The 26776-nt window shown below is 44.1% G+C and overlaps 1 long non-coding RNA gene across 2 annotated transcripts in view; it reads left to right on the top strand.

Moving 5' to 3' along the window:
* The first annotated feature begins 8805 nt into the window (after nt 1–8805).
* Nucleotides 8806–26776, top strand: part of LOC309346589 — a 48044-nt gene continuing 30073 nt past the window's right edge. The window contains exons 1-4 of one of the 2 annotated variants that reach the window (XR_014158697.1): nt 8806–9168; nt 10443–10514; nt 22578–22653; nt 23855–23931. This is a non-coding gene — a long non-coding RNA (uncharacterized lncRNA). Of the gene's footprint in view, nt 9169–10442; nt 10515–22577; nt 22654–23854; nt 23932–26776 lie in introns of those variants that run through there. The other variant, XR_014158696.1, reaches the window with a different exon arrangement.

The raw sequence follows: 26776 nt of genomic DNA, 5'->3' as shown, positions 1-26776 counted from the left end.
AGAAACACAGTCCCTACATGTACAGCATACAGTATTATTATTCCTGTCTCATGAATGTAGAGGAGGAAGTTGCTAGGCAGCCAGCTTACTCATAAGGCACCTGGCCAGTAATAATAACTGTTGTTGTTGTTGTTGTTGTTTATTAAATTTGTATACCACCTTTCATCTGTAGATCTCAGGGCAGTTCACAGCATAATCAGCCACATTCCTTTTATGCAGCCTGGTATGACTTTATTTCTTGTTTAAACCAGAAAGACAACGGACTAATGATACCACCACAGTACAGTTTTATTTGGAACATGTAAGACCCACATAATCTGCATAATAGTAGGGCAACTGGGATCAAGTGGTCAAGATGGTCGGCATTTTTCCATAGCTAATCTTGAAACTCACATCTGTTTTTCCCCCATCAGCTGGGCAATCAGGCTGTGTGCTTGGCCAAGAGTGAGAAAATCTACCTTCAAGAGAAAGTATAAAAGAGGACACTTATTTGCATTTTAAAAATGCATATGTGCTAATTTATAGATATAGGTGCAAACTATAATTTCAAGGGAAACTCAGTAATCTCACCATAATGGGGAAGGCTATGACCAGCTGGACCTGTGTGCCTACTCGGTCTATGGTCCCAGTGGTCCTAACAGAACTCAGCCTGCCCCTCCACAATGTCTCCTTGGGATTCATGACATCCTTCTCTAGTCTGATGTGAAAACAGCGAAAGGACTTCTACAGCCTATGCTCCAGCCTGGAGCAGATGCCCGAAGTTCAAGGAGGTCTGGGGCTGTGTTTTAAAGCTGTATATTGTCTTAGAATATTCCATCTTGTCTATCCTTTTGTTTTTAAGAAGTTGTCTGCTACTTGGTTCTGGGCGTTGTAACTGAAAGCTGTTGGCCTTCTTTCAGAAGTTCTCAAAGATCTATTCCCAGACTGAGAACCTGTTAAGGAACTCTGCGTTCATTCACAGTACAAAATGTACAAGTATAGTTAGAAACAGCAGTTAAGGAAAGCAGCAACAGTGACTGAAATCAAGCACCAAAAGGTTTCCATTAGAGAGGGATATTTGCTTTGACTAAAATGACAGCGCCTCTCTCTTGTGTGTTGCGTTCTCTGTGCTAGAACTGGGTGCAAACAAGATTTGGGTTGTTTCGTTTAGTGCACAGTCTGCCCCCAGCAGTAGCTCCTGGGGACTGCAAAGGTTAAAGGAAGAGAATATACACAATCACAAGGTTTGCCATGGATTAACACTAGTCACTCTCATTACAAGCTCAAGGTGGCCCTGTGCCAATCACTGTGGAAGCAAGACAGAGATACAGTGGTACCTCAGGTTAAGTACTTAATTCGTTCTGGAGGTCCGTTCTTAACCAGAAACTTCTTAACCTGAAGCACCACTTTAGCTAATGGGGCCTCCCGCTGCTGCTGCACCACTGCTGCGCAATTACTGTTCTCATCCTGAAGCAAAGTTCTTAACCCGAGGTACAATTTCTGGGTTAGCGGAGTCTGTAACCTGAAGTGTCTGTAACCTGAAGCGTCTGTAACCCAAGGTACCACTGTACCTTCAAATTAAACAAAGGTTTTCACAGCCCCAGGAACCAAAGCAGGCAGTGTGATATGGGCAGTGTGATATGGGTTGCAGCAAAGCAGCAGCAAGGATTGACTCCACCAGTGCACGCCTGAGCTCACCAGTGTTCTGGCTCACATCAGCACCATCTAGGTAAGGTACAGTGGCACTGGTGTCAAGAGGATATTGACATTCCACCATCCCCCTAAGCTATGTAGGGCTCTGGCACTACCCACAGAATCCCCTGTAACATCTTACCACTCTGCGAAAGATGTACAGTCCTGAGCTGGGTATTTCTGAATTCCCTATCATACAAATACTTTTTCCATCTCAAACGTCAATTACCACCCACTCCCAAACTCTCTAAACTGTCTCCCACCAGCATCCAAACTGGCCCTGTCTGCAGTCTGCAGTGGCAAACTGGTCAAGCAATGGTACCATCTGACTTTACAGTTTTTTGTACACCAGGCCCATCAAATGTACTGGAAGAGCCTTGTTTTCTTTTGTTGTATTTTAAAGCTCAGAAATACACTTCTATATCATCACAAGTATAACAACATTATCTCATCATTGTGTTATGAGAGTGCCTTGCTAATCAAAAAGTCAAAAATAAATGGAGAGAAAGAAGGATATTGCTAAATTTAAAAAGTCGTATAAATTGGTATCATTAATCCATCTGTTAGAATATTATGAACCTGTTAATAATGGAGAAAAGAAAAGTACAGTGGCACCTTGGGTTAAGAACTTAATTCTTAACCTGAAACGGTTCTTAACCTGAGGTGTGCTTTCGCTAATGGGGCCTCCTGTTGCCGCTGCACTGCTTGAGTGTGATTTCCGTTCTTATCCTGGGGCAAAGTTCTTAACCTGGAGCAACCACTTCCTGGTTAGTGGAGTTTGTAACCCGAAGCATCTGTAACCTGAAGTGTCTGTAACCCGAGGCATCACTATATATAAAAATAAGGAAGGAAGGAACGAAGGAAGGAAGGAAGAAGTGGGGGGGCACACCTTTAAATAAATTATTTTTTTATATTTTTATTTTTAAATCTACATAAACTCAAAAAAGAAAACAATAATAATACATATTAATTTGAAAGATGCATGAAAAGATCAATCAAAGAAGAGCCCTGTTTTAAAGCAGGCTGAGGAGTGCTGTCTGTCTTCACCACGAATAAACTCTTTCCCTATCATCAGTACAGTATAGGCCAGCCTTCACCAACTGGGTGCCCTCAAGATGTTGGGCTACAACTCCCCCACAGCATTGTGCTGGCTGGGGCTGATGGGAGTGGCCATCCAACAACATCTGGAGGGCCCCAGGTTGGCAGAGGCTGGCGCTCCAAAGCCAAGGAAAAGCATGCTTGTCTTTCTGCTGCCCCACCAAGGTGCCATGGAGGATGCCATGCATGCCGCATGCCAATGAACCCCCAAAGTCCTCCAAGTCTGAATGTTTGCCTACGAAACTGTGCCAGCTCCATTGTGCTATCGCTATGAATATCTAATGAATCCCTAATGACAAGGTCATTAAATCAAAGTGTTAGCTCATCTTTCTCCCTTTTTTTCAGAGTTTTATTAGGTTGTTTACGTTACTAAACGAGATTAATTCTTGATTCCAAGGCTCTGGAGGGTGGGAAGTTCCATCAGTCACTGATGGAGAGGTAGGGCAAGGGCTGAATTAATCTCAAGGAATTTCTTTGCTCTAAGTTGAAAGGGGATCAGGGAAGAGGATCCCCTCAGGAGCCTCAAGATTCCCTAAATATCCCCTCTTATAAAAATTTGGGCACCGAAGGGGGGCTCATGGCAATAAATCTACACACACACACACCAGAACCCTAACCTACTACGCTGACTGTTTGTCATTAAGACTAATGCATAGGAGCATAAAATTAAATGTACAGCAATGTCGGCCAAAAGCTAAAGGCATCCATCAATTTTGGAAGGGTCCGCATAGGACTAGCTCTGGGAGCTTGTTTGGGAGCCCAGAACAAGGAAACTGCAGGTCCCAACTCTTGTTTTCCACTGCAGATCAGGGCTCCTGTGCCAAAAGGGTCTTATTAAATCAAACAACCCTGCCCTGAAGGGTTCCCTTAGCCTCCTCTATTCCTTCTGCCTGGTGAATTGTAAAAACTCTGCCAGCCCGGAGGGTTGGGCAAAAAGGGGCAGCCACCTTCTTGAATTATTGACAGTAAAAAATAGTCAACATTCTTGGGCTATTGAAATATCTGATATTCCAAATAGCCACATTCCTTATCGTGTGTAACTATATTCCATTATTCCATAACTCCACAAAGAATATTCCATATGCTTGGGCTATTGAAATAAACTTTAAAGCAGACCTTTAAACTGGCAATATATTGGGGTGATATATTTTATCACAGATAGTTGCCTTATACCAAGTCAGATCATTTGTCCATGTAGCCCATTATTGTCTGCACTGACTGGCAACAGCTTTCCAGGGATCTTTCCTAGTATTTCCCAGAGATGCTGCCAGAGATTAAACCATTGAACTTCCAGATGCTGTATGTGGGCTCTGCTACTGGGCTCCCACACACCCTTATTTCTGAGCAGTGAGACCTTGTGTTTGGTTTCCTTTGAATGAAGGTCACCGGGGATGATGGTGCTGATAACTGGCTTTATTTACACATACATGCAGGCTGAGCATACGAAAGAAGGGCTCACAGCATTAGCAGCAAGAGGTTCTCTTATGGATCAGGAATTGGTGAAGTAGCAGGAAGCAGAGAGTAGGATGAAATCAGAGCTTTCCCAACTTTTCATGTTGGTGACATACCTGTGCATCGTTTCGCGGCACAGTCATTCAGTTTTAATGGCAAACTGGAGATTAAACTAACCCCTTTCCAGGCCCCAGAGGAGCGCGGGGAGCATTCGCGTGACACACCTGCACACTGCAGCCGACACACTAACATGTCACAACACACAGTTTGGAAAGCTCTGAGCTAAATGGTCACTTCTCCCAATGGAGAGGTGCAGAAAGTGGGTCGCAGCGGATAGCTCAGTGAAGATGTTGACCCAGTGTGCAGTAGGGATGAAAAAAGCAAATTCCATGCTAGGGATCATTAGAAAGGAATTTAAAATAAAATTGTCAATATCGCAATGCAGTTATGGTGTGGCTGCATTTGGAATACTGTGTATAGTTCTGGTTGCCTCCCCTCAGAAAGGAGGGTTCAGAAAGGGTGAGCAAAATTATCAAGGGGGTGGATCGACTCTTCTGTGGAGAAAGGTTCCAGTGCTTGGGATTTTTAGAGAAAAGAGACGACATGATAGTTTGTAAATTTATGCATGCTATTGAGAAAGTGGACAGAGAAACAATTTTCTTTCTCCCTCTTAATGCTAGAACTTGTGGCCATCCAATGAAGCTGAATTTTGGAAGATAAAAGAAAGGACTTCTTCATGAAGCACTTAGCTGAACTTTGGCACTTGCTCCCACAGGAGGCAGTGAGGGCTACCAACTTGGATAGGGAATAACAGCAAGGAAGGCCTTTGCCCTCCTGTCCTCCTTGTGGGCTTCCCACATGGATATGGTCGGCCACTGTAGGAAATGAAATGCTGGACTAATCACTTTGTGGTTTGCTGTTGCTCTCCAAACTAATGTCAACTCAAAAACAAACCAGCCAGACATTTTCCTTCCAAGAAGCAGATCTGTTTTCTCCCAACCCAGGCTTTACAGCTGGTTTCTTAACTACCTGTTGGCTGCCTGTTAGCTCAGGACCTGAAGGCAATAGCCTTTACACTCTGTTCTCCCCTAGCAACTGGCATTCAGAGACATGCAATCCCAATCCTTGAGAAAGCAATAGCCATCATCACTATGACTAGTAGCCAGTGATAGTCTTCTCCACTGTGATGGTGTCGAATCACCTTATAAAGCTGTCTATAATTGGTGGCTATCACCACCTCTTGTGCTGGGAGTGAATTCCACAGTTCAACAGTATGCTGTGCTGTGTGAATAATTGCTTCCTTTCTGCATGTCCTGAATCTCTCATTGTTCAGGTACACTGGACATGAGTAGGCTGGAGGCCCCTTGAGGACATGGGCATCTCTTGGGTGGTCTGATGTGGGGTGGCAAATCTGCTGCCTTGTAGTAATGCCTGTTCTCTTTCTGCTCTGCATATTTGATTAAATTGAGTCACTGATTGGCCTCCAGTGCTCTTTTTCAAAAGAAACTGAACCTGTGGATCTTAGCAGAGGAAGTAGACAACACACAATAAGCCACGACACATCACTCAGGCTTTCCCTGAGGGCTGATCCAGTTATGTGGATGTATTCATCTGATCTCTACTGATTTGTGATGTCTTCAGGGAGCCAGTGTGGTGTAGTGGTTAAGAGCGGTGGACTCGTAATCTGGTGAACCAGCTGTACAGTGGTACCTCGGGTTACATACGCTTCAGGTTACAGACTCCACTAACCCAGAAATAGTACCTCGGGTTAAGAACTTTGCTTCAGGATGAGAACAGAAATTGTGCTCCGGTAGCGCGGTGGCAGCAGGAGGCCCCATTAGCTAAAGTGGTGCTTCGGATTAAGAACAGTTTCAGGTTAAGAACGGACCTCTGGAACAAATTAAGTACTTAACCCAAGGTACCACTGTATAAAAATCTTTGAAAATAAAAATATATAAAATAAAAATACAGCTTGAGGTCAACTTATTATTATTATTACTATTATTATTACTATTATTATTACTATTATTATTACTATTATTATTACTATTATTATTATTATTTAGGTGACAGTTGGGATCACAGGAACAGTGAAGGGGAGGAGTGCTTCACCATTTCCATGCCTGGCATTTCTCCATTCCTAACAGCCCCCTCCCCAAAGTCTTTTCCTTTTCTGGAGGGGGAGACACACTGGCAACCCTACATGAAGGGGAGACAGAAAAGCTGCTTGGGGAATGTTTGGAGAAATAGGTGTCAAAAGGGTTGAGTTTCCCCCATCTTTTGCTACATCCATGATCCCAAACTCCCCTTCCTGGTGACGTTTTTCCTACTTAAATATTGGAAAGGGGGACTTTTCAGTTGCCGTCATGCACATTAGCATGTGATGTGCAGCCTGGCCCTCAAAGGCACAGGGATGTTTGTCACCCAGCAGCCTTGACAGCATCTGCGCCATTAGCGGAATTGTGTGCAAAGATGTGAGCCCCCACTGTGCAGAACATATGCACTTGGCTTCATTGTGTGACAGCTTGCATGATTGAGCCACTGTTTTCCCACCACCACACACACACATACATACATGCAGCTCTGACTAAAACAGGCACAAAACTTAATTTTAGGACACAAGCTTACAGCAGCAAATAGGTGGGGTTCACTTTAGGAGGTAATAATCTGCAGATATTCATCATGCCCCCCTCATTGCCAGTCCCTCCTGGCATCATCATTTCAAACCCCTTTGAAATCCACCCAGCCCTCCCTAGCCCTGTGATTGCAGTGCTGACCTGATAGAGACCTGCAGGTCTGGTTCAGAGGAAAGGCCTGGCTGGGGGAAGGCACAGCCAAAGCACCTGGCTGAGCTTTAGCCTTACCTCTTCCCCTTTCCCAGCACTCCGCTTCTAATGGGTTTCTAAAAGCTCTGGCGGAGCATCCCTTTGGTGCCTTCTTAACCCCTTGCTAATTTTCGTTTGTGGCGCTTTCCATAACGAACGGCTCGCAATCATATGGTCTAATGTTGTTCTGGAAGAAGGACCTAATTAAAAAGGGAAATGAGGATGACATTGTAAAATGTTCAATTAAGTTTATCTCATTACGGTGAATATTAGAGAGGAGCCGGGCCTTTTCATATTTTATACCAATTTTTCCTCTCTCTGAGCTTGCATTTAAAGAGCAGGGGTTTAATTGCAACCTGTTCCTTAGAATGAGGAGGGGCGAAGGGAGAGAAGGAGGGGGAGAGATATTTTGTTAAACATGCACCTTATTAATGTTCACGGCTGCTAGTTTGACTAATGGGAAATTCCAGTCCTGTTAGCACAGCGTGGTTCCCTTCTGAAAGCTTTAATGATGCAAGCAGAACAATAGCAGTTGATGCCTTCCTCTGTTTCATCTGCCTTGCCTTTCCACCTCACCCGCAGCTGACCTCTGTGGGTGCTTAAGCTGAGGTTTGGAGCAAGACCAGAACCTTTTAACCCCTTCTTGCTTTGCTCTCCATGACCTTTGACCATCAACTGGTGGATTGAGACCCCCTGCCAGGCTGTAGTTAAGAATGGGCTAATCTGTCTATTTCTTTTTCTCTTGGCTTCTCATTTTTCCAACTTAAATTCAGTTTGCCACATTTCTGGATCAGGATGAGTTTCTTGTGCCCACCTGGACCATGCCCTCAAATGCTCATAACTGGCTTCCATGATTCAATTCCCAGTGGTCTATTTCCACCAGACGCCTTTGGGGCTGGGTGATCAGCACTCAAACTGTTTCTCCTTCACAGACGTGACAATAGTGGACCAGGAGAGTCACAGGCTGCCAAGCAGCAGGAAACTTGGCAATAGCAATAATTGCCCAGAGGTGCTTCTGCCAGCAGGGCTGTCTTTAGCAGATGCGGTGCCGGGGTGCAAATATCCGCCCAGCGCCCCCAAATTACCATGGATAGTGGGGGGGAGCTGCGGACTGCCAGCCATTGGGGGGCGCAACTTTCCCCCATGCTGCTGCGGAAGAGCAATCCCCGCAGAGGCTTGGGAGGGAAGCTGTGCCCTGCCAAACATTTGGCTGGCAGGTACGCAGCTTTCCTCCCAAGCCTCCACTGGAGGAGAGTGATCCCCACACAGGCTTGGGAGGGAAGCTGCGCACCTGCCAGCCATATGGTTGGCGGGGTGCAGCTTCCATCCTAAGCCTCTGCAGGGATCACTCTCCTCCCGCGGAGGCTTGGGAGGCAAGCTGCATGCCCGCCAGTCATATGGTTGGCGGGGCACAGCTGGCGGGCGTGCAGGGAAAGGGGAGGCCACCGGCAAAGCCGCGCAGCTCCCCCACTCGCTGGGGTGCCCCTGAGAGGCTGGCGCCCTGGCACGACGCACCACTAAGCCCTATGGGAAAGACGGCTCTGTCTGCCAGTAATGTAGACCACCAAAGAAAATACCCTGTGTTGCAAAACAGAACGCTCTGAACAACAACAAGCAACATGGCAGCTAATAATATACTGACAATATTTTTATAACACTATACTGTTTCAAAATTCATAAACAGAAGACATATAATATGTGCATGGAGTCACAAATTAGTAAGAATCAAATAAATATTCCATGAATCGGAATGGTAGGAGTGGTAAGTCACTGTCAAAGATCACTGAAATGGAGGCAAAATGCCTTTCCAACATAGTCCAGGCAGTCAAAGAGCATCAATAGAACCTTCACAATGAGTTGGGATGGCTTGGAATCTCATCTTCATAGCAACCATGTAAGCACACATGGCCCTGTAATCAAGAGCAACAGCTTCTGCCACATTTTCAATCAATATACCTAAGAGAGCATTCAAGGCCCAGTGGTGGAAGAGTTGCCTGCTGTTTTACTGGTTCTGCTCCTGTACCTTTCCTAACAGCCTGAGGATGAAACAGCAAAGAGTTTCCCACTTTAAATTTCTGATAACTATCTGCATGCCAAGCTGTTTTAAAGGCACATGAACCAGGCAAGGCAGGGGGTCGAAAGTTGGCAACCGTACATAGTGCCACCTTTTTTATCCAAATTGCCAGAGGATAACGGAGTGGGATCTAAAATATTGGCGCACTCAGAAATAAAGGGTTGTTCACAGAGACATCAAAGTACATGCCAGAACATTTGGATAAACAGAGTTGTTGTGTATGAGGGAGAGAGAGAGGGGGGGGGTGTTCTTCTACTTAGCAGTGTTTACCAAGCAAAATGCATCCCACCAGCCATTACTCGTGCTTCTAAAAATATTATGTTAGTGCTTGAAATTTACTAAGTGCTGTTCACAGATTAAAAACAAGAAAATTTCTGCCTGCAAACCTACAATCTGAAAAGCATTACATAAAAAGAAAAGAAAACATATTGAAGAGGGAAGCAGAAAAACTCATGAGCCAGTCTTACAAACACAGAGTTCCTAGCAGCCTGCTTTCCTCTCCAATGATTTTGCACCAGCAACAGGAGGAGGAGGTTTGTGAAACTCTTGATGAGGATGACATGTTTGATTGATGGGTTGCTGTCAGCCCGACAGGTCACAAGTTAGGCAGGGCCTTCTTCCTAAAGACAGAGGCACTGGGGTTCAGGCTGGCCTGCAAGTTGCAACCTCAAATTGAGAAACCGTTCCCTTCTAATCCCAGATGCCTGGAACTTGACGCTGAGTGCAGGGTTCTGCAGCAAAGGCATTCTGTACATGAAAAGAAGGCTCCTCTTCATATTGTCATCTCACACTATGACATGTATGACTTCACAGCCAAGGAGAGTGGCCACTCACACACTGCCAAAAACAAGGACAAAAGGAAACATGAATTTTCATAAAAAATGTGTGTGTGCCCGCGTATGTGTTTAGAAACAAATTTAGAAATAATTGCCATAATGTAAACAGCAGTGAAGAATGTAACCAGGTGCCCTCTGTGCCCAGCCAAATCAATCTGCTGCCCACGGGCTTAGGAACTGCAAGAAGGATATCTTGATGACTGGGCAAATGATATGTAATGTGCCCCTAAGCCATGTTAGAAATCAACAATTGTAGTAAAATAATAGACATTGGCAAATTCATTTTGTTTTATTATAAGGGCTTTTTAGCACCTTTGTGCACAGCAGACATATTTGCCCCATTGCCGTATCCTTGGCCTCAGGCATTTTTAATATTTGTTCTGTCTTGTTTTAATTTGTTCATGATTTCGTCTGCTAAAGTGCTTCTTGTTTTCTGTTTTGTTTCAATAAACTCTACAAAACTTTCCTCACTCAAAATGTTTCCAGTATCAGAATGGACCTGCCTGATAATCTGGCACATTTGCCTACAGTGAGAAACATGTGGAGTACAATCAAATGGTAAGGAATAATACTTTGCCTTTTTTATCCTAGAAATTACCTCAATATGAATGTTTTCCTCTAATAATTCAAGGAATTCCTTATATATGTTATGTGATCAATAGTTTACAGTCCTCTTTTTATGACTTCACTAATGGCTGTTGACTTCATTATCATAATGGCTAATCAATTCAATGAGATTTAGAAAAAATCCTGTGCTAGGACCGCTAGCAGTTGCTGTAGTGCCTTGAAGAACAAAATTAATTTTTTGCACAAAGCAGGTTAATATCCAACATAACCTTCAAAATATGTTGCCATTTCTCTTTGTGTCTGAATTGCTTTTTGTAGAGAATCATCCCTAAGTCCACCATTTTTAAGCTATTCCATTTTAATTATGCATCGCATTCCAATGTGTTTCTATGACCAACAATTATAAATAATGTTATTCAAATGCTCCCAATCACTGAAACGCTTCCATTTACTGCAAATATTTGAATAGGTTTCAGATGTGTTTGCCACAAACAAAAACACAAGGAATGCAAAATAATATCTTAGACCTTTTTCAGATATACCAGCTTCTTACAATCAACTGCTTTGCTGTCAGAAATTTTTTTTGGGGGGGGGGAATACTAGAAACACTGTGTTTGAAAGACTTCAAAAGAGGATGAGACAAATTCATGGGCAATAAATGGTTACTAACCATGAAGGCTATCTTCTCCCTCGGAGGCAGTGTGCTTTCGAATATTAATTGCTGGAAATCCCAAATGGGGACAGTATTGTTGCCCTCAAGTCCTACTTGTGGGCTTTCTATTAGGATTTGGTTGGTCACCACCAGATGGACTAGATGAGCCTTTGACCTGATCCAGCGACAGTTGGCTTCTCATATTCCACTGCAACTTTCTTGATAAGTAGAGTTCAGCTAGTTAATTCTATTTACAGATAGGTAGCCGTGTTGGTCTGCCATAGTCAAAACAAAACAAATTCCTTCCAGTAGCACCTTAAAGACCAACTAAGTCAGTTCTTGGTATGAGCTTTCGTGTGCATGCACACTTCTTCAGAAGAAGTGTGCATGCACACGAAAGCTCATACCAAGAACTGACTTAGTTGGTCTTTAAGGTGCTACTGGAAGGAATTTGTTTTGTTTTGGTATCTGAAGAAGTGTGCATGCACACGAAAGCTCATACCAAGAACTGACTTAGTTGGTCTTTAAGGTGCTACTGGAAGGAATTTGTTTTGTTTTGGTATCTGAAGAAGTGTGCATGCACACGAAAGCTCATACCAAGAACTGACTTAGTTGGTCTTTAAGGTGCTGCTGGAAGGAATTTGTTTTGTTTTGGTATCTGAAGAAGTGTGCATGCACACGAAAGCTCATACCAAGAACTGACTTAGTTGGTCTTTAAGGTGCTACTGGAAGGAATTTGTTTTGTTTTGGTATCTGAAGAAGTGTGCATGCACACGAAAGCTCATACCAAGAACTGACTTAGTTGGTCTTTAAGGTGCTACTGGAAGGAATTTGTTTTGTTTTAGTTAATTCTATGTTTTTTATTTTCCTTTTAGAAAACAATTCCCCAAATGTCTCTGGACCCCTAAAGACTGGTGGTGTTTTTGTGGGTTTATTTTGCTGGTTTTTTGGGGGGGGTACATTCACAACCTGTTTGCAAGCATGTCAGAGGCATCTGGCTGGCTACACTTCTGGACTAGAGGGATCATTGGAGTCTTTGGTTTTTGAGTAGAAATTTGGATTCTGGCCCAATTCAGGTTGGGATTTCCCTGAAAGTCATCCATGTGGCTACCCTCCACACCCAGTATTCAGTGAAAATGATGAATGCACAGGGTGAGGTTTTAATTCATTTTAAAAGGAAAACAAAAATTGCATGGTGAGAAAGCACTGGCTGCAACAGTTGGCTGAGCAAATGACACAAAATCCTTTGTGTAAACACTTTTCTTCCCCCATTTTTCCTCTTCTTTCCTGGTTACTACTGTAAATTAGAGCCTGTGTGAAGAAAACAACATCTGTTGGTCTCCTCAGATATGCGGCTTGTAGGAATGGAAAGGGGGGAACACCAAACACCCATGTTGCTCCTATTTCTCCTAAGGACTTTTTTCATTGCTCAAGTTCTTGGATGCCCTGTGCCCTTTTACTCCATACTCCACTCCATCTTTGACAGCCATGAAAGTTCTCCTTCACCTCACAGTTGTTTGAGGCCTAGTTAGGGGAGTGGGCTGAGGAGAAGAAGAGGGAGTTTCTATTTCTGGCAGTTCTCCCATTCTCCCCTCATTATCTGTGGTGCTTAAAGAGCCCCCAAAGCCATTGCGCTTTTTATTACTTGTAAAATGTGGGATATAAAATCTAAATACCATTTAAAACAGGAGACTTTACTGACAGGATAAAAATTTATGAGGAGTCACACACATAAAATGTGACGCTAGCTGTAGTGGTGGCACACACACATTCAGGGTTCTTGACCTCCCTCAGATATTAATTATCTTCTTTCTCTCCACCCCTTAAACTTGTCATTTTAGCCAAACTAATTGCTGGAGAAGGTTGTCGGTCATATGGAGAAGGTCAGATTTGACCCAAAAACAAGAATGTGTGATTTGTAGTGCCTATGATGTCAATGGTCAATGAATCTGAGCTCAGAAATTTCTCCTCAGTGACTGTTGCTATGAAATATTCACTAGATATTTAAATATTTGTCAAAATATGAATCAAATATGAAATTTTGGAGTGGCATTTGATATTCAGTTCTGGTATTTGATAGTACACTATTTAAAAAAATAATAATAGTGGTAGTCTTTATATAACTAGTAATATTACAGAGAAACATAAGGCAGGTTCTTCTCCAAGAAGTTCCCAAGCCAAGTTTTGAAAGTAGAGGTGAAGAAGGGAAAAGGCACATGGCGGGAAATGTGCAAATACTGTTACAATCCAGCCTTTGCCAACTTTGGCATACAGCTTTGGGCTGGCAAGGGCTGATGGGAGTTATACTCCAAAACATCTGGAGGGCACCAGGTTAGCAAAGGCTGAATTTCACAAATTCAGGCTTTAAACACACTCAGGTTCATTTTCCATAAAGGTTGAGAATGAGCTGCATTTGTTTATTTCACTTATACTATAAATCTTACGACACTTCTAAACAGCTTTTGTTATAAAGCAACACTCAAAATAATAAATGGACTTTTCCAGACTGATAAAAAAAGACTGATATAACAGCAGTAAAAAAGGCGTAAACAACATTAAAGGCAGGAATTAAAATAAAAGCACATGGAAATAAATCGTTTGTTTATGCATATTTCAAAATGTGCCTCAGCTTCCTTCAGGCAAAACTTGATAGCAACTCTGGGATGTTGCAGGTGGCTGTTGCCCTCTTGTTTTGCTTGGGGAATTACCAGAGTCATCTGACTGGTCACCTTGGAAACATAATGCTGGCCTGGGCCTGATCCAGCTTCAGGGCTTTTATTTCAAATCCCACTACGAACAGCCCTGGTCTTCTCTACTCTTGGCGCTTCCCTTGAAATCCCTTGGACATTCTCACCAAATTTCGTTTCATGTTTTTGCTTTAGGCAAAATTCAGTGTCATGCTCCAGCACAATCAAACAAATAGGCTAAGGGCCGCCAACTGCCTTTTGAATAATATTAGCTTAAAAGAACTGCATTTTAGGAGGTGGTAAAGTGCAGCTCAAATTCCCCACTGGGTAAAAATGTGAACATCTCATCTTCAGAATTGAAAAACAGAATGATAATTGCCTAAATGCTGCCAATCTTGGGGGTCTGCTAGCTGAACTTTCGCATTTCAGTGAGTGCTTGTATTATGAATGTTACTTGGATGACTGAAATGTTAATGCGTTAAAATGGTTTATCGGAGAGAGTTAGTATTAAAGAGCAAACTTAATTTCAGTATGATCAGAGGCTCCAGAGTGGTGTCCCTAAACTGTTTAAAGGCTTTCATTTAAAAAGTGATTTATGATATAAAACTTAGTTTTATGGGTTATTTTTAATCTTGCCTTCTTAAAATGCTTGAAAGTCAACTGTTGCCTTCCAAAGGCATTGACGTTTACATTTGCCCTGCCAATAATCGAAATTAAAAACAGTAGGAGGAGATGCAAAACAGAAAAAATAATGAGAATAGTAATAATCATAATATAATAGTAATAAAGTACATAGGATAATAATTCATTTTGTGTGCTCACCTTTTATATTTGTTTATATTAACAGAATATTCCAACAGTATAAGAGAAAGTGCAAAATATGGTCTGAAGCTCAACATCAAAAAAACGAAGATCATGGCCACTGTGCCCATCACCTCCTGGCAAATAGAAGGGGAAGAAATGGAGGCAGTGAGAGATTTTACTTTCTTGGGCTCCATGATCACTGCAGATGGTGACAGCAGTCACGAAATTAAAAGACGCCTGCTCCTTGGGAGAAAGGCGATGGCAAACCTAGACAGTATCTTAAAAAGCAGAGACATCACCTTGCCCACAAAGGTCCGTATAGTTAAAGCCATGGTTTTCCCAGTAGTGATGTATGGAAGTGAGAGCTGGGCCATAAAGAAGGCTGATCGCCAAAGAATTGATGCCTTTGAATTATGGTGCTGGAGGAGACTCTTGAGAGTCCCATGGACTGCAAGAAGATCAAGCATATCCATTCTTCAGGAAATCAGCCCTGAGTGCTCACTGGAAGGACAGATCCTGAAGCTGAGACTCCAGTACTTTGGCCACCTCATGAGAAGAGAAGATTCCCTGGAAAAGACCCTGATGTTGGGAAAAATGGAGGGCACAAGGAGAAGGGGACAACAGAGGACGAGATGGTTGGACAGTGTTCTCGAAGCTACAAACATGAGTCTGACCAAACTGCGGGAGGCAGTGGAAGACAGGAGTGCCTGGCGTGCTCTGGTCCATGGGGCCACAAAGAGTCGGACACGACTAAACGACTAATCAACAACAATAAGAGAAATCAGTTTAGGATCACATCTAATAAAATGTGTGATTCTTTTCTCCATTTACTTTCAACTTCTCCCCCCAAAGTGCTGGTGCGACACTAGGATATCCGAACCATATTCAGATATGAAAGTGTTTATCTGAGCATTTTTTAAAAAGAAAGAAAATAAATGAAAAGCAGTAAGAGGTGCACCTACGAAGAAAAACCATAGTTCCAACAACATAAAAGTGCTAGTATGAAGCTACTCTTAGAAATAGTAACAGGGATCTGGAGTGTGAATGCTGCTTGAAACACAAAGATGCACATGTCTTCAAAACTATCTCTGGATTGTTTTCACTGCCCATATTCCTGTTACAATGAGACCCCTTTCACCTTGAGGATCGTCTGCCTTGAAGCAGCATCACCTCCGACTGCACTTGAGAGTCCAGCCTGAGGCTTCAAGCTGTCACAATGAGGCAGGGTTAAGGCGGCGATGTTCTAGAGAAGTCAGTCCACTGACAGGCAGTTGTGGCCTTGCAGACGCATCATATCGGTACTGGAGCTGCTTGACAGATGAGTCCTGTGGTGGTGGCGGCTGACTGTTGGCAAATGGGTGACAGATGGACTTGTCAGTGTCAAGGTGTCACCTGCTTCTTGTGAGGGATATATGTGGCTGCTAGGCTAGGAAAACAAGCAGGTATCCCCACATCCTACAGACAACAACACACAGAGGCATCTATCCCTGACAAATCAAGAGGAGGAGGTGGAGGAGGAGGATCATTTTATACAGAGGAAATCATTTTCCATTGTGCTAGCAGCTAGTTTATAATCCAGTAGAAAGATAGATTATGAATCCAGCAGAGGCTAGCTATCAGCTCTGTTCTAGCACCGGACATCATCAGACTGGACATCATCATTTGGGAAGAGTAATGGAGGAAGATTATACTATGGTCAGTCACCACAAAGGGAGAAATATCTCTCTCAGTACTGGAACTCAGGCTCACCCAATGAAACTGACCAGCTGTGGGCTAATTCAGGACCAAGGAAATACATCACACAATGCGTAATTGGTTTATGGGGTTCACTAATACAAGATGTGGTGCTGGTGGTGGCCATTAGTTCTGGTGACTTTAAAAAAGGACTGGATAAATTCATGGAGCAGAATAGGTCTGTCAGCATCCCCAAAAGACCCTCTGTTTGTGACCCCTGCTCTTCAGCACCCACATTTACATGGCAAGGAGACCGTGGAAGACTCACAGGAAGCAGAGAGGCTTTGGTTTAGGCCTCCATTGGACCTAAGAGGACAGTGTCCTGGGCTGCTAGAAACCATGAGCAATATACCACACAATGAGATTGTCTACACTGACTGAAAGTGGCTCTCTGGGACTTCAGGCAAAAGGCTCTCCCAGGCTTACCTGGCGCTGCTGGGGATTGAACCTGGGACCACCTGCAAGCAAGGCAGATGTTCCACAGTTGTGTCTTCTTGGCTGTGTTTTCTGAGCACAATTCCAAAAATTGGGCGCTGACACATCCCCCCTACATCAGTGGACACAAAATGGGGTTTGATGGCTGCCGGCTCCACTCTTCACACTTTCCTGACAGTTGCAATGGGGAAATCTCATGGAAGGTCAATCTGAGAGGCCTACAACAACAACAGGGTCACGGATGATAATAGTGGGGATTCATGAAGGGGGCTGGAGCAGCAGCAGTGATCTCACAGTGGTGGCAGCATTGCATTCACAGGGATGGGGCACAGTGAGGTGCACTCCCCACTGCAACACAGAGAAGTTGTGGCAATGTTGGGGATGTTGAGACCACCGATCCAAACCAGATCCAGATCCTGACCTTCCCAGAGAATGCAGGACCACAGCTAATGGATAACAGTGACCTGCTGGAAAATGTAGTTTTCTAGGGCACCTAAATCCTTACCAGCACCACCAGCACCCCAGAGTCTTGTCCCTGATATACTGCTGAACCCAGGATAGGGATAGGAAATTTCAGGAATGTGTAATTTTTAGGATGCTTGAACTAAATCCCCTGAGTGTGGAGGGTGCTGTCACTGCAAGACTCAAGGCACTAAGGAGGAGAGGGATGGCTCAATTTAAATTCTGAGCCAATAACTCTGGGAGTTACATGCCACTCAATCAGAAATGCGGTCAAGCACTGTGAGTCTGAAAAGAACATATTCTGAGTTGGCCAAGTTCAAGTCTGAGGTGGTGATTGTGAATTTCAGCAACATCAATACAGGTAAATGCCCCCAGAAGAAAATATTTTTACCTATTGAAAACTAGGTGAGGCCGTGGATCCTGCCTGCACAACGTTTAGTATTTATGTGGACAGAATATTTCTTTCTGGAGGAGCATTCAGCCTTGTGAGCAAACTGAAGTCGCGCAGTTCAAACACAGGGTGGCCATCTCAGTGAAAGCTTGGGCTACATCCCCCCACTCACATGGTTTCTGGCAGCCTTGAGTACTGTGCCTGTGCCATTAAGGCAGGGGTGGAGAAGCTCAAACCCAGGGGCTGTATGTAGTGCCGCTCCAAGACTCTCTACTTTGACCTTGGAAACCTTTCTCAGGCTACACTGTTTCCCCTCAAGTTCCACACCTGCTTTTGCACAGCTGGAATATTTCTTACAAACCATGGTGCTGTTTGGGTCACATCCATCTTGGATGGATGGATTTCTTACACCTTTCTTACGTGTCATTCCCATGCCTGCCTGCTTTAAGGCCTAATTGAAACTCCCCATAGGATTCTTCCACATCCCTGCTGCCATGCATTGGAAATGGGTGGGAAAATGGAAGCAAGGGCAGGGCAGCAATGGGGAGGACACTCAAGAATCGCAACAGGTGGAGCCTATTACGAGTTGAGCCCAAACATCAGGGGAGTTGGTAATGGGCTTGTGGTGAAGAGGAGCTGAACCAGGGAAGTTAAGTTTCTGCCACACTTCAACCGTGTCATGACAACTCTCATCATCAGGCAAACAGAATTGGCAGGTTTTTTATTGTCATTTTTTAAAACTGTTGACTGGAAGCAAAAATGGGATGCACTGTGATCCTTCTTTCAAATTCCCTTCAACTCTGTTTGAGGGGGAAAGCCTATCTCCACTCTGGAAAAATAAAGCACAGCTAGAAAAGGAGGCATTCAGCAATCTTAGACCTCATCAAGGTACAGAAGTCATTGTGCAAAGTGTTTTGATCCCTAGAAGTACAGAGATCCATGTAACTATGGAGCCATCCATGTCGGGTCACATTCGTGTCATGGCTACCCCTTTTTGTGCATCTTTAAAGAACCTGGAGAATGTCAACAAACACTACCATGTCCCTAGCTGTCATCTCCTTCTCAAGATCAAATTCCAAAACACGTTGTTCTCTGATGGCAGGGAACATGAATGAGTTTTCTCGCCAAAAGAAGTTAATTAAGGTGTTGCTGTTTGTACTCTACACGATAGAGTGCCTGAGAAGCAGTAATTATATAAAGTGGCTTAGCAGACCATTTGGAAACATGTAAATAATGCAGGAGGTCTTTCAAAATAACGTCACCCATAACAATAATAATACTAATGGTATGTAAAGAAACAAGCAGGCAATTTGAAACGGAAATGTTGAAGGAAACTCTGTGTCCACAAACTTCCTACAATCAGACATAATATATTTTTGGCCTTGCCGTGGCATTTTTGAAATGCAAGAACAATCTCTCCCGAGACATATGGTACTAGAAGAAACATGATATTGTTGCAGGCCACCCCAATCTCTGAGAGGTCTGAGATTCCAGGGGTTCCAGGCACTCACCCAGGGAAGCCCATGGTGAGATACAAAGTGTGTCTCTGCACAGAAGTGCAATATGCGAACTCTAGTTGCAAATACACAAATACACACACATTGATATCATTGTTGGCATCCATCTGTCTCGAGACAATGGAGTGCACCTCTGGGGGTGAAGTCAAACCACTGGAGAATGACAGCAACTGCTGTGACTGCAGAGACTGATAACTCATAACTACTGCCTCTGGCATTGTTGTTGCTGCATTAGCAGCACCAAAGCAACCTCCCTGGGGCGCAAGCCTGGGCAATGTGTATGGAGGTCCTGGGCTGCCCAGATGACAAGACCTCCTCTCGGCATCACTGATGTGGTCCAAAGAAAAGCAGACCAAAGCATTTGGCACCAGCTCAGCCGCAGGAGATGCTGGAAGGAGGCATACAAGACACCATGCAACTATCTTAAGGACTCCACTCCAGATTTGTATAGTGTTTATTACCTGGACTTTTCTTCTCCTGAAGATGTCCCACAAGGCAGTGGGTATGGCTTTTTCCTTGGGATTTACTCCCAAAGCCTTTATCTTGAATGAATATAGCCACAGCAGAGGTTTAGGTTCAGAGTTTTCCTTCTCCTAGATGGGCTACCTTCCCAGGTTGATGAGCCCCATCTGCCCCTCACTTCCCTCTACAACTATGCCAGAAGGAACATGGCGTGTCCCCCACCAGAGGTACTACCCCTCCATTAACACTCCATATATCCCATGCACATCATACCGTGAGCATTTTTACTGTGTATTTTAATGTTGAGGGGGAAATTGATCAGCAACACAGCTGGCAAAGTTACAGGTATTTTGCTCCTCATGATTACATTCAGTTCTAATGGCAGGACTTAATGTGTGCATCAAAACATGAAGTTTTAATTAAAATAGAGTGCCTCTGAGCATTTACAGAGAACCATTTCATGGAGAACCTCAGGGAAACCAAGTTTGTTGTTTTTTAGCAGCTTCCTACCTTTGTACTTTCAGATGTTTTCCTCTTCAAATAAAGCAGCATATTTAAAAGGTAGTAATTACTTTGCAGTTACTCAGAACGCTTCTTTGTAATTTCCTTACTGTTGTCTTCTAGGCATTTGGAGGTACCTCAGTTTCTCCTATAAAATGAAAGCATCTGTTTATCAGAATGTATTTTTAAAAGAATAGGGAAGTGTAGAACATTCAAATCTGGAGGTCAAATTAACTCGGAATTTTACAAGAAAGGAAAATGGCTCCCTATGCCATGGGCAGACTAGATTCATACTTGGGTTAATTACAAGGTTCTAAATGTAAATGTCCATTTTATAACCATAACTTAGGGCATATAGGTACGCAGCCAACCTACTTTTCTCTCAGGAAAATGCTGACAGATAATAAAAAAGAAGAAACAAAAAATGTACCCTGTAATAGCAGAATCTCTTGAGTGCAGTCCCACTCTTGGGGGGGGGGAGGTTGGCGGGGGAATTGAGCCACAAAGACAGCAAGGGACAGGTTTCTAAAAAGCCAGTCAGAGAAGATATGGTTTTTCTAAGATTATCTTTTTCTGTCCTACATGATAACAAATGCTGATTTTAATCACTATAAATACTGGTGTTAGTTAACGAAGAAAGTCAGGATTTTAAATGTCACCCTGAGACTAGTCTGGCCAAAAGATAACTCTGTCGCTAGATACATTCCAGCCTGCCAAGCTGACCCAGTCAGGTGAGAAACAAGAGCTAGTAGCCACCAGCCATCAATGCTCATGTAAGCATCAGTAATCTCTTTAACTGGAGAAAAGCCTAGAGGATATGCCTACCCCTTGCTTGACAGCTATAAAAAATACTATCCCTCTGTGTTTTGTTTGTTGGGATCTCTTAAGTGCTGAACCAAAAAGCCTTTGGCGGGGGGGGGGGGAGCATTGAGGCCAGGAAACTGGAACAGAACATCCTGATGCTGCTTCAGATGGAGCTGCGTACGCAGAGCAAAGAGCCTGGAGCAGGAGGCTGGGCAGAGCAACTACTGTACGACAAGCACCCGTGAAATCCACTCTGGGGATTTCCAAGTTCCATCACCAGCTCCACATGTTCCAAGCCGACATGGAGATCAGGGTTTTCAATGAATGTTTGATGTGTTGTGTGTGAAATAAATACCTTTGATCCACAAGAAGCTACAAAAGCAAATTACACACCGAAAATCGCATTAACAAAGAGAGCAACATAATCTGGCCTTGCCCTCTCACAGGTGGGTGCTGAGCCGTCCCATTTGTCAGCATCTGTAAGCTGTCCACATCAGCTCAGGTCCCCCCTCACCACTTCTGCACCCGTGCAATATGAAGTGTGGGTGGGTATCCACAAGGCAAGACACAGTGATAACAGCAAGAACCTTTATTGCACTAACAGAACTGGACAGCAGGGGCAAAGCAACTGCTTATATACATTGCTAAAGGCCTGGGCCACTCCCACTCCCAACGTGATTGGCTGCCTAAACTTCCAAGCTGCGAATCGTAAGGGCCAATGGCAGAGGCCCAAATCCTGAAATGGTCTGTGATTTGGATATCATGTATCAAATCAGAACACTGGGGCTCAGAATCCTTAGTCCAGACTCAAGCTCAGGCAAACACAGACCACTGAATACATAACACAATACACTCCCACCTACCACCATTCCACTGGTGGCCCTGATGCCCAGCCCCACACACATTCAACTAGCCAGTGGGGTGCCTGCAGGCGCACGGGTACCCACAGAGGCCTGCTCCGGCACCTGCAGCAGCACTTTGTCCCACAATCCTCTTTACCTGCTGTCAGGGAACTGCCATCGGAGAGACAGGTGGTGGACAGGCTCCAGGAGAATAGGAGAGAATCTGCAGCAGAAGAGGGAACCAGCAGGGGGAGTGCAGGAGTCACAGCGGAGGGGAGGCTCTGGGATGCTTCCAGTGAGAGTAGTGGAGAGGTAACGGGACCCCTGTTGGGAACTCCCACCCTTCGCCGGAAACTGTCACGCAGAGAGTCACGAAGGCGCATGTCCGTCAAACAGCTTTTATGTTGGTGTAAATTCCGTAGACGCCCACTGTCAGATTCTACCAGCGACTGACGGAGTCATGCTTTGGGGGCTCCGTTAGTGCCTCGGTTTGGATGACCAGCCAAACCCCAGAGGGATCAAGCTTTTACGCACAAGCAGCTCATTATCCCATCACACCTGCTATGTAGGCTGAGATATGTGCTTGGTTTCAGCGTGTGTGTATGTGTGTGTGTGTGTGTGTGTGTATTGTGTCCACAACAGCTTTTCCAGTTTGCAAATAGGCCCAAAACCATTTGCCACTGGAAAATTGGACCATTGTGAAAATTGGACATGTAACAATTTGGGGAGGCAATGGCCGGAGACAGTGCCATTTTCTTTCTAGGGGAAAAGGTGCTGGAACTCACCGCCTCAGTCGCCAACCCAGACGATGGGACCACCCTCTTGAAACCAAAATCACGGTAAGCTCACTGCTCACCACTCGCCCCCACCCACCCACTTAGGCCACTTCAGCCACCGTCCTGTGCACCTCACCAGTCAGGGACTTCCTTTGCTTGCTGAGAAACTTCATGGACAAAGCAGTGCAAAAAAAAAACAAACCAAAGGTGCTGGAACTGTGCTCTGGGATGTTCTGACAGAAGCTGCCCTATCCGCAGAGACCAGGGTTCAAATCCCCACTCAGCCATGAAGCTCACTGGGCTACCTTGGGCCACTTACTCTCAGCCTAATCTACGTGCAGGGTCATTATGCGGGTAAAATGAGGATGTTGATAACACCTTAAGCTCCTTGGAGAAGAGGTGGGACACCATGAAGTAGTCGCTTTTTGTTAGTCCTGTGGAAGAAAAGGAATAATGTACAGATTAAGAGGTGCTTGCTCAAAGGCCTTTTGGAGACCCAGTTATCACGTTCTGCCATCCCCAAATGAGACAGGTAGAATGTGTTCCACCAGGCCTCCCTATCTCATCAGCCTCCCACCAGCTCCATTTAATCCTTTTCTTTCATGTGAGAAAAAGACCTTTTGTTTATGGGTATCTTTTATTGTTTCTCCCAATGATCTTGATTTCTCACATCCAGTATTCATAGGCATTTGGGAAAGAGAAGGCAGATTAGTCCCTGTTAAATTGAAACCAGTTATGATGGCATAAAGTTGCAAACACCCATGTAGAGTCATCTGTTGCTTTTAATTGGATCCCTGCACTGTTATATTCCCTTAGTTAACATCTCTGGTGGTTCTGGCTCTGCTCTGAGAGAGTCAGAAACAGCCATTTCTCTTTAAGCCAAGCATAGTTTTATTTGGGAACTGACAGCTCCGTTCTGAAAATCTGTGGTCTTAATTTGGGGCTTTAATTAAAATGTAATTGGACTTTCCTGCCACCACTGTAGGGGGAACCCTCATGCTCACTTTACTGTCCCCAAGGCAAGGTACAAGAGGCAGAGGTAGCAGCAGACTGGGGAACTGTAGAAATGGGTAAAAACTCAGGTGGGAAAAACATTAGTTCTGAAGAGGAATTTCAGGCAATGATGATGAGAACACAAAAGGAAGTGGAAATTGTTGCAGTCCTCATGTTCGTCTATAGTTAGAATTGGAAATCAGTCAAGAGAATACTCCTGTCATTCACTCATATTTTTAAATCTGCAAACAACTTCTTGTTGTTGTTATAGGTTCCTTTATACTGAAATGAACATAAGTTATATAAATAGATATATGACATGTTAATTTGCAACCAGCAATATGAATAATATAGTGTTTGAAAGAAACCAAACTGCAGCAGAATGGAAACAGCACTTATTGTGATGATGTGATAGGAATTTTATGGTCTTAGATATATGGCAATGTTCATAACCGCACATACATAGATCAACACAGGAAGGCCAACCTGGAACCATTTTGATTCCTAAACTGACCAAATGTTTTCTCTGCAAGGTCAAACTGGAAAAGTCTCCCCATTGTCTATTTCCTCACAAATCCTGTCTTAAGGACACATTTTAGATATGAATAAGGTGTGAGCCTGTGACCTGGCCCAGGAAATAAGTATTTTACCACTACAAAAGAATGGCCAGGCTCCCCAGGAAATCCAATCAAGTAACCTGCTAGACAGGAGATAAACAACAACAGGAGAAAAACAATATTAAAATTTCTGTGATGTAGGTGGGATGTATCTGAGGGGTGGTCTTAGGTTACACCCCTTCTGTGATGTATGCATAATGTTTCTGGGGGTGGTCTTGATCTAGAGGATGGGAATTTCAAAAGTCTTTATAAACCCTTGCACAGCATTTTTGTGGGTCCTCTTCCTCTCCTGCGTGTGAGGGGAGTACCCTGTTGCAACAGATCAATAAAGATCAAGCTTACTAGCTGCTTTGCTTCTCAATATTCTCTGGTTGGCCTCTGTTATTTTCTCCTACCAATAGAGAACCTATGTAAGGACTCTATATGGGCTCTTGGATACCCCATAAGGGAAAAGGGCATATTTTTTTATTTACAACAATGAATACAGGTCAAGATGGAAATCACTCCCTTCTTCCATTCCTAGTTCTGAGGTAGCAAAGCTGGTCCAGTGGGCAAACCAACTTTACACGTATCCTTCAGCTCTCAGGAGAAGACTTGCTTTTCTCCTCCCAGAACTCACCTAAATATTTGTGGAGAAAGAAGTGCTTGGGCACTCTGAAAGATTAAGAAACTTCAGAATAATTGCCCCTGAATAAAGTCCATCCATTCCAGCTCACCTCCATCTGTATTCCTGAATCTAAAAGGTCCCCTGGGGGACTCTAAGCAAGATCCTTCAGTTACTTGTTGACACCTGGGCAGAATATCCCAAGGAGCTCACCAAGAATGGGGCCTGCACAGCTGGAATAGAGTTTCCAAAGTCTAATGAATAGCTAAGGCATGATATTTCCCTTCAAGCTCTCTTACCCACAAGATCCAGCCCATTCCCCCAGTTCAGTGGTAGAGCATCTGCTTTGCATGCAGAAGGTCCCAGGCATTTCCAAATGGGGCTGAGAAAGACCCCTGGAGGAGTATTGCTGCCAGTCAGTGTGGAAAATGCTGAGGTGGATGGACCAATTGTCTGACTTAATGTAAAGCAGCTTCCTGCATTTCCTGGTGGGAAATGGCATCCCCCTTTGTACGTCAAACACAACAATGAAAATGGATAGCAATGAGAGGCGCAAGAAACTGAAAATGGAGCTGGATATATTTAAGTTTAGATATATTGTGCCATTCGTTTTAAATCAGCACCTCAGCGGTGGTTTATTGGGGTCAGAAGGGCAGACATTAAGTAATTCTATCACACTTTTCAGTGCACAAATGGCTTACGGTTATGTCACACATCTTCAAAACAGGCCTGTGAGGTAGTCATTGAAAGTGACGGCGTTCACATCACCCATTCAGTTCACATTCCTGAAAGCTGAGATGCTCGGTTGAGCTGCCTGCAGCCACAGCAGGGGCTGAAGCCTGCACCAAGAGAGGACGGGGAGGCATGCAAGCCTGCTGAGCCAGCTCCCCCCCATCTCAATCCTCACTGCAGCCATCAAGTGAGCATCCTTATTCCCTGGCTGTCTCCACTCCCAGCAGACCTTCAATCTTGGCTGGACCAACCACTTCTCTGTACTGGATAGTGCGGGAATGCAATTAGGTGTAGGGTGAACAATAAGGCTTTAGGCAGAGTCAAAACAAAACAAAATTTGGTTCTACTAAACGTTACATAAGAAGAGCCTTGCTGCTGGATGAGACTTATCTAGTCAAGCATCCTTTTGTCACAGTGGCCAACCAGATGCACCTCTGAGAAGTCCACAAGTGGGACAAAAGTACCATAGCTCTCTCCCCACTTGTCGTTCTCAGCAACTGGGATTCAGAGGCATATTGCCTCTGACAGTGGTGGAGGAACATAGCCATCCTGGGGAGTAGCTATTGATGGCCTGTAGCCTCTACACATTTGCCTAATCTCCCTGTCCAAGTTGGTGGCCATGATTGCATCCCATGGTAGCTAATTCCACATTTCAACTGCAAGTGCCTTGCTTTGTTTGCACGGAATCTTCCAACATTCAGCTTCGTGGAATGGCCCCAAGTTCTGGCATTAAGAGACAAAGAAGACAGCTTCTCTCTATCTGCCTTTTCCACACCATGCCATAATAAGGTTTGTATATAACAGCCATCTGAAGAGTTATTGTGATTATATTGTAGAGGGGAGGGGATACTTCTAAAAGCATTTGAAACGTTAGGCGCAAGGGCAGACTAAAATAACAAGAAAGGGCATCATTCAAAACCTAGTCTGGACCATTTCCCTACCCAAGTCAATACTTAGCAGTAAAGCAGTTCCCACTGTCTCAATTTCCAGTTCCTGGAATCTAGATCCACTACAGCCTCCTCCTCCTACCTCTCATTCATAACTCCACACACCCTCCAATCACCCACATTTCTTAGGGTTGGCACAAAAATAGCCCTTCCAAAACAGTCCATGGTCATCACTGAGGAGAGCAACCACCCAGATAATTTCCGTAAAAGTAGGAAATCTGCCTGGTTAAACTTCTCCAGTTGGTTTGACCTCTTTTTACAAGCAGAGTCATGGGGGGGAGGGTTCCTCGAGG

The sequence above is a fragment of the Podarcis erhardii genome (genome assembly GCF_964252035.2).
Source record: "Podarcis erhardii genome assembly, chromosome: 7".
In the NCBI taxonomy this organism is placed as follows: Eukaryota; Metazoa; Chordata; class Lepidosauria; order Squamata; family Lacertidae; genus Podarcis; species Podarcis erhardii.
This window is presented reverse-complemented; position numbering and strand designations above follow the sequence as displayed.